This window comes from Lipotes vexillifer, unplaced genomic scaffold (genome assembly GCF_000442215.2).
Source record: "Lipotes vexillifer unplaced genomic scaffold, Lipotes_vexillifer_v1.1 scaffold304, whole genome shotgun sequence".
Taxonomy (NCBI): Eukaryota; Metazoa; Chordata; class Mammalia; order Artiodactyla; family Lipotidae; genus Lipotes; species Lipotes vexillifer.
In genome coordinates this window covers 614,484-621,817 of record NW_006788513.1, presented here as the reverse complement: position 1 = coordinate 621,817, position 7,334 = coordinate 614,484, and the positions used below count along the sequence as shown (strand labels likewise).

General features: G+C 44.6%; 1 non-coding gene across 1 annotated transcript; it reads right to left on the bottom strand.

Moving 5' to 3' along the window:
- Window positions 1-6,749: 6,749 nt before the first annotated feature.
- On the bottom strand, window positions 6,750-6,822 carry TRNAF-GAA (transfer RNA phenylalanine (anticodon GAA)). The gene has a single exon. It is a non-coding gene; the product is annotated as a tRNA-Phe (tRNA).
- Window positions 6,823-7,334: the final 512 nt, after the last annotated feature.

Below are 7,334 nucleotides of genomic sequence, written 5' to 3'. Positions count from 1 at the left end.
AGAGGGTTCTCAACCTGACAGTTTTAGGCCTCGCCTGCCACTAGCTAGCTGTGTGACCCAGGGCAAGTCTCTTACTCACTGGGCCTCAGTTTCCTCATCTGTTAAATGAGGTCACTGGAAAAATCTCTTACATGAAAGGACTATGGGACCTTTATGCATGAGATGAGGGAGAGGGTCCCAGTGCCTGGGAAATAGGCATACCACCAGTTTCTGCTACTTCTGCAACCCAAGGATAAGGAAGAAAGGAAGCAGCCCAGAGCAAATTCCAACCTCAACTCCAAGAACCAGGAAAGATTCTCAGCCACCTCCCAAATTATTTAAAATGTAATTCGGGAGAGACCGGCCAAGATGGCGGAGTGGAAACAACTTGAGCTCACCTCCTCTCATGGGCACACCAAAATCACAATTATCTGCAGAACAACCATGAAACGATGAAAAAGACCAGAACTTACCAGCAAAGATCTTCTACAGCAAAACACAAGGAAGGAACCACAAGGACGTGGGTAGGAGGCGCAGACTCACAATACAGTCAAGTACCGTACCCCCAGGCACCAAATTAGCACCAGAACCTGGCCCCGCCCAGCAGCCTGTGGGCACAGGTGCTGGGACCCCTCAGGCTGAGCAACCCCAGTCACCAGCAGACAGCCTGCCTACAGACTTCCTGAGCCTACAGCCACCTCTAAACATGGCCCTGCCCGCCCTGGGAAATCTTCAAGTACACTTGGATTTGGACTCATGAGCTCAAAGTAGCTCTGCAGTTTTCAGAGGGAACTGTAGCTCTCTGGACCCTGGTTTTCACATCTGTGAAATAAAAGTGTTCGATGAGGTGATCTGTCTGGACATTGGCAGCTGTGAAATGCCACGTTCCCTGATGATCTCTGTGACCGGTATGCTCTGACAGCAAAGGACATCAAGAAGATCCCACTATTATGCTGAAAAAAAATGATTATTTTGTCTGAAGTTGTCTCTAAATTCCGTTTTGGAGGTAGGCAGGGTGTGCATTTTTATAGGAGTTTGTACTTGTTTTCTTAAAGCACTTGCCAAAGTCACACTCTTGGTTATTGGAAGAATTGAGGGGAGGCCCTCAGTCACCAGACCCCAAAGCCGGAATGCGGGCCATTTCTACAAGGACGGAAAGAGGTGCCGAAAGGGGACCGAAAGGGCACCGAAAGGACAGGCTCTGCTTCTGTAAAGGCCCTTTGGAGCTTGCTGACTCTTTCAGTTTCAGCCACACTCAGAGGTGCGCTCTTGCTGCTGCTCCCATTTTCCCCATGAAAGTTGCTAGGGCTCTTTCAGACTTTCCTTCTGAATTACTACAACACGGTTTTAGGATTATTCCTATTTCACCTGGAGGCTCTCCTTTGAATGTACAGTGTGTGTGCACACATCTGTTTAGAGTTTGCTGAAATCTCAAGTGAGATTCCATAACATCTCAGTTTCTTTTTCCATGGGGGATGGATGTCTCCCTTATTTTAAGCCTAAGTCAGGGCTGCCCCAGGCTTTTCACATCAGGGCACTCATAGAAATGGTATTTGCACAGTGGATGGGGCTACTTCAGATCCTGAGGTGCCTGTCTGGAGACTCCAGCCTTTATGTACCCCGTCCCAGCCCAGCATCCCTGAGGTCTGAGGGCATGACAAGGCCCACATGTTTTCTCTAACATTTTGTTATAAAAAGTTTCAGACATAAATAAAAGTTATGAGAATTATATAGAGGATAACCATGTACCCACCACCTAAATTCTACCACTAAGATTTTACTTTACTTGTCCTATTACATTTGTATTCATCTATCCACCCTATATCCAGCCATCATATTTTGTGATGTAATGCGATGTAAGTTGCAGATGCCAGCATCCTTCACCCTAAACTTTTCAGCACACATAGTACTAGTAACTACAGCTTCAATATATTTTCTTTTAAGATGAAGCTTATGTACTGTGAAATGCACTATCTTTTTTTAACCATTTTTAAAAAATTGAATTATACTTAATTTACAATGTTGTGTTAGTTTCAGGTATATATATATATATATATATATATATACATATATATGAAACATATATACACATATATGTGTGTATACATATTCTTTTTCAGATACTTTTCCATTATTACAAGGTTATTACAAGATATTGAGTATATTCCCTGTGCTATGTAGTAGGTCCTTGTTATTTATCTATTTTATATATAGTAGTGTGTATATGCAAATCCCAAACTTCTAATTTATCCCTCCCCCTGGTCCCCATTTTCCCCTGGGTAACCATAAATTTATTTTCTCTGTCTGTGATGAAATACACTAATCTTAAGTGGCAAACCCATACACTCGTGTAACCCAAACCTCTATCAAGATAAAGAGCATTGCATCACCCAGGAAGTTCCCTACTGCACTTTCCAGTCCATCCCCATGCCCGCCACCCCACCTCACCCCTACAGGTCACTTTTGGATGTTCTAGAGCTTCATGTAAATGGAACAGTACAATATGTTCTCTCTCAGCCCAGCTTTCACTCAGTGTGTTTTTGACATTCATACATGTGGTTGCATGGAATTTGTAATCCCCTTTTACTAACAAGTAAACCGCACTGCATAAATGCACCGTGGTTTGTTTAACTGTTCCTCTGTTGATAGACCCTGGGCTGCTCCACTTTTCCATTCTCTCTCATGATATCTACCTCTCTGGTACATTTCATGCTCCAGCACATCCATTCCTGGAAGACTGTCTGACAAGAGTGCTCTGGTATATCAAGCCCAGTTTGCCCACTGGCTTGGGCTGGGGTTTGGTTTCTCCAGGGGCAGTTTGCACACTGGTGAGCCGTGCATGGGACACGATGGTGGTCATGCCCTCAGTCCTCAGGGATGCTGGGCTGGGACGGGGTACATAAAGGCTGGAGTCTCCAGACAGGCACCTCAGGATCTGAAGTAGCCCCATCCACTGTGCAAATACCATTTCTATGAGTGCCCTGATGTGAAAAGCCTGGGGCAGCCCTGACTTAGGCTTAAAATAAGGGAGACATCCATCCCCCATGGAAAAAGAAACTGAGATGTTATGGAATCTCACTTGAGATTTCAGCAAACTCTAAACAGATGTGTGCACACACACTGTACATTCAAAGGAGAGCCTCCAGGTGAAATAGGAATAATCCTAAAACCGTGTTGTAGTAATTCAGAAGGAAAGTCTGAAAGAGCCCTAGCAACTTTCATGGGGAAAATGGGAGCAGCAGCAAGAGCGCACCTCTGAGTGTGGCTGAAACTGAAAGAGTCAGCAAGCTCCAAAGGGCCTTTACAGAAGCAGAGCCTGTCCTTTCGGTGCCCTTTCGGTCCCCTTTCGGCACCTCTTTCCGTCCTTGTAGAAATGGCCCGCATTCCGGCTTTGGGGTCTGGTGACTGAGGGCCTCCCCTCAATTCTTCCAATAACCAAGAGTGTGACTTTGGCAAGTGCTTTAAGAAAACAAGTACAAACTCCTATAAAAATGCACACCCTGCCTACCTCCAAAACGGAATTTAGAGACAACTTCAGACAAAATAATCATTTTTTTTCAGCATAATAGTGGGATCTTCTTGATGTCCTTTGCTGTCAGAGCATACCGGTCACAGAGATCATCAGGGAACGTGGCATTTCACAGCTGCCAATGTCCAGACAGATCACCTCATCGAACACTTTTATTTCACAGATGTGAAAACCAGGGTCCAGAGAGCTACAGTTCCCTCTGAAAACTGCAGAGCTACTTTGAGCTCATGAGTCCAAATCCAAGTGTACTTGAAGATTTCCCAGGGCGGGCAGGGCCATGTTTAGAGGTGGCTGTAGGCTCAGGAAGTCTGTAGGCAGGCTGTCTGCTGGTGACTGGGGTTGCTCAGCCTGAGGGGTCCCAGCACCTGTGCCCACAGGCTGCTGGGCGGGGCCAGGTTCTGGTGCTAATTTGGTGCCTGGGGGTACGGTACTTGACTGTATTGTGAGTCTGCGCCTCCTACCCACGTCCTTGTGGTTCCTTCCTTGTGTTTTGCTGTAGAAGATCTTTGCTGGTAAGTTCTGGTCTTTTTCATCGTTTCATGGTTGTTCTGCAGATAATTGTGATTTTGGTGTGCCCATGAGAGGAGGTGAGCTCAAGTTGTTTCCACTCCGCCATCTTGGCCGGTCTCTCCCGAATTACATTTTAAATAATTTGGGAGGTGGCTGAGAATCTTTCCTGGTTCTTGGAGTTGAGGTTGGAATTTGCTCTGGGCTGCTTCCTTTCTTCCTTATCCTTGGGTTGCAGAAGTAGCAGAAACTGGTGGTATGCCTATTTCCCAGGCACTGGGACCCTCTCCCTCATCTCAAGCTAAAGGCCCCATAGCCCTTTTGTCTTCAAATTTCCTTCAGTGCCTGGAAAGGTGTTTGTAACCATGGTGAAGGAAAGGGTCATGTAGGGCATTAACCTCTTGCTCCCATTCCCACGTGACAGTGAGGCTCTGTAACTTGCTGCTAATGCCTGTGGCAACAAGACGCTGTCTGAGGGCAGGGCGGGGAGAAACAGCATTTGCACCTAGTGAATGAATGGTATGGGAGTTGGGGCAGGTGATGCAGCACTGCTCCCTGGGAGGAAGTAATCTCTAACATCTCCAGCTGGATGATGGCTCCTTTTGGGGAAGGCAAGGAAGGAGAACCAGAGCTGAGCTTCACTGGGGAAGGGTAGAGTGCCCTCCAGTGCTCTACTCCATCAGGCAGCCTCAGGCACCTGCTGCTGCCTTTTGGGGAGCCAGCTCTCTCTCCCAGCTGTGATGTGCCATCAGCCCCACCCAGGAGGAGCTTGAAATGCCTACAGGGTAGGTTTCATCACCCCTATTTTAGAGGTGAAGTAACAGATACCCAAATGATGAAGAGACTGGCACAAGTTGCACCGCTGGTAGTAAGTGAAAAAGCTAAGGCTCCAATCAGGCTTTTGGCCCCAACTCCAGTGCTCTCAGGTCTGTAACTCAGCATAGTTGTTTGGAAAGTTCTTCCACTTTAGTATTTGTAGGGCCTTGGACAAGACACTTGAGGTTCTAATAGAGATGATGTGAAGTCATATATGTGGAAGTGTTTACCACAGTGCTAGCAATAACAGGAGCTCAATAAATGGGGTAGGCATGGCAGGGCAGGAGTCAGGGAGGTAAAAACAAGAATAACACCGGGTCTTGGCCCTGAGGAAGTTCATTGTTATGAGCAGTTAGGCTCATGACCTGGTTTTGAACCATGGCTCACTGTAAAGCTGTGTTACTTTGGGAAAGTTTCTTATTCTCTCCATGCCTCGGTTTCCTCATCTGTAAAATGGGTATAATTGCAGTAAATACTTCCAAAGGTTATTGTGGAGATTAAATGAATGAATGCATGTGAATGCTTTGGCCATGCCTGATCACAGAAGTGTTGTGATACATGGTAGTTTTAAGTACTATTATATAAATATGTAAAAATGTAAATAAAAGATTTAGGGAACAGACAACAAAAACAGTGGAAGGAATGGCACAAGAGGAAAATGGGAACTTTTCAAGTATGTTCTAAGGAAAAAATTCGCTGCTATGTTTGGAAACACCTGCAGGTACAACTCATGACCAGATGGCAAATGATCTCGTTTTTAGTTGATCACGAAACAGAGTCCAGAGGATGATGCCAAATTTTCTTTATAAACAAGTGCCGTCTACTTATGCTGTGGTTCACTCTAGGTGTCTTCTGCAAGGTCAAGTCCTCTGAACTTTCCATGTTCCACCTGGAGAAAGTCTTTGGTATAGAGCATTGTATTCTTTTCCTTTTGCTACTGTAGCAAATTAGTGCAAAGTTAGTGGCTTTAAGCAAAACAAAATTACTATTTTATAGTTCTGGAAATCAGAAGTCTAAAATCAAGGCTGCATTTCTTCTGGAGGCTTCAGAGGAGAATCTGTTTCCTTGCATTTAACAGCTTCTAAAACCTGCCTCCATTCTTTGACTCATGGTCCCTCCCTTCATCTTCAAAGCCAACCATATGTAGCATCTTTCCTCTCTGACCTCCCACCGGCCTCTTATAAAGATCCTGGTGATTATACAGGGCCCACCAGGATAATCCAGCATAATCTCCACATCTCAATGTCCTTAACTTAATCACACCTGCCATATAAGGTAACATATTCACAGTTCTGGGGATTAATGTGTAGACATCTTTTGGATGCCATTATTCAGGCCTATCACAAGCATCTCCAAGCCAAACACATCCTTCCTTTGCTAAAATGGGCCACCTTGTTTAGAATAACTTGCAGGATCTATTATGCAAATTCTTCACCCCACCATGTGTAAGGAGAGGAAAAAATGCCAATGGTGAGGAGAAGTAAGAACCCTGTCCTACTACTCATCCATATAATAATTGCTGTGGGAATTCTGGTGAGATCAGTAAGGGCAGTCTTTTTTTATTTTAATTATAAGAATGAATTTTACTATTCATCTTTATCTTGCACATCAAAATTCATTGGGCATTGCAATCACTGCACACACATGGGAGAAGCAATGAATGCCAGACATTTCCTTTGTTCATGTGCCAAGCTCATCGGACATCAATCACAAGACCCAAATTCAAAGATGGGAGTTTCAGGACTTCCCTGGTGGCCCAATGGTTAAGATTCCACTGGCAGCTTCCACTGCCGTGTGGCACGGCCAAAAAAACAAAACAAGAAAATGATTGAAGTTTCAAGGATGCAAAGGTAGACCTTTCTGGTAGGGGTTAACCAGAATTGCTCTTCCTCATGGATGCTGACTAAAACACTTAACCTGCTGAAACCCGGGATTGAACCAGGGACCTTTAGATCTTCAGTCTAATGCTCTCCCAACTGAGCTATTTCAGCTTCTTAGGGGTGAGCTGCCCTGACACTCATTTTTCAAAACTGAGATTGTTTTCAATCCATTTTTAGAACATTTCAGACTTCGAAAGTGTTGCTGTCTCATTGTCCAATATATTTATCCACCCAAAAAGTTTGGAATGTCTTCCATGTATGGTGCTTGCATCCAATTCCTGGTGGTATGGGATGGTAGGAGGAGAGAGACAGAAGAGAAATGATGGGGATTCACTGGAAAGCCTCTCTGCTCTTCTGACACAGCTCAGAAAATTTTTTTTAAATTTCTTAGAGTCCCTTATTTTTTCTCGTCTTTTCATTCGTTCTTGAATAATATTCAAAGATTCTGAGAAATGGATTAATTTTTGTTAATGTGGAATCAGTTTTCTGTTTCCTGGTGATAATTTCAAGTGGGCTGGTTTCTTTGTTTTATATGCTTCCATCTACTCTGTCATAGTCTTTTGGCCCAGGTGAGAAGGTCTTGGAGAGGACTGACCCGGCTGAGAAGGAACTAAGAGCAGGAA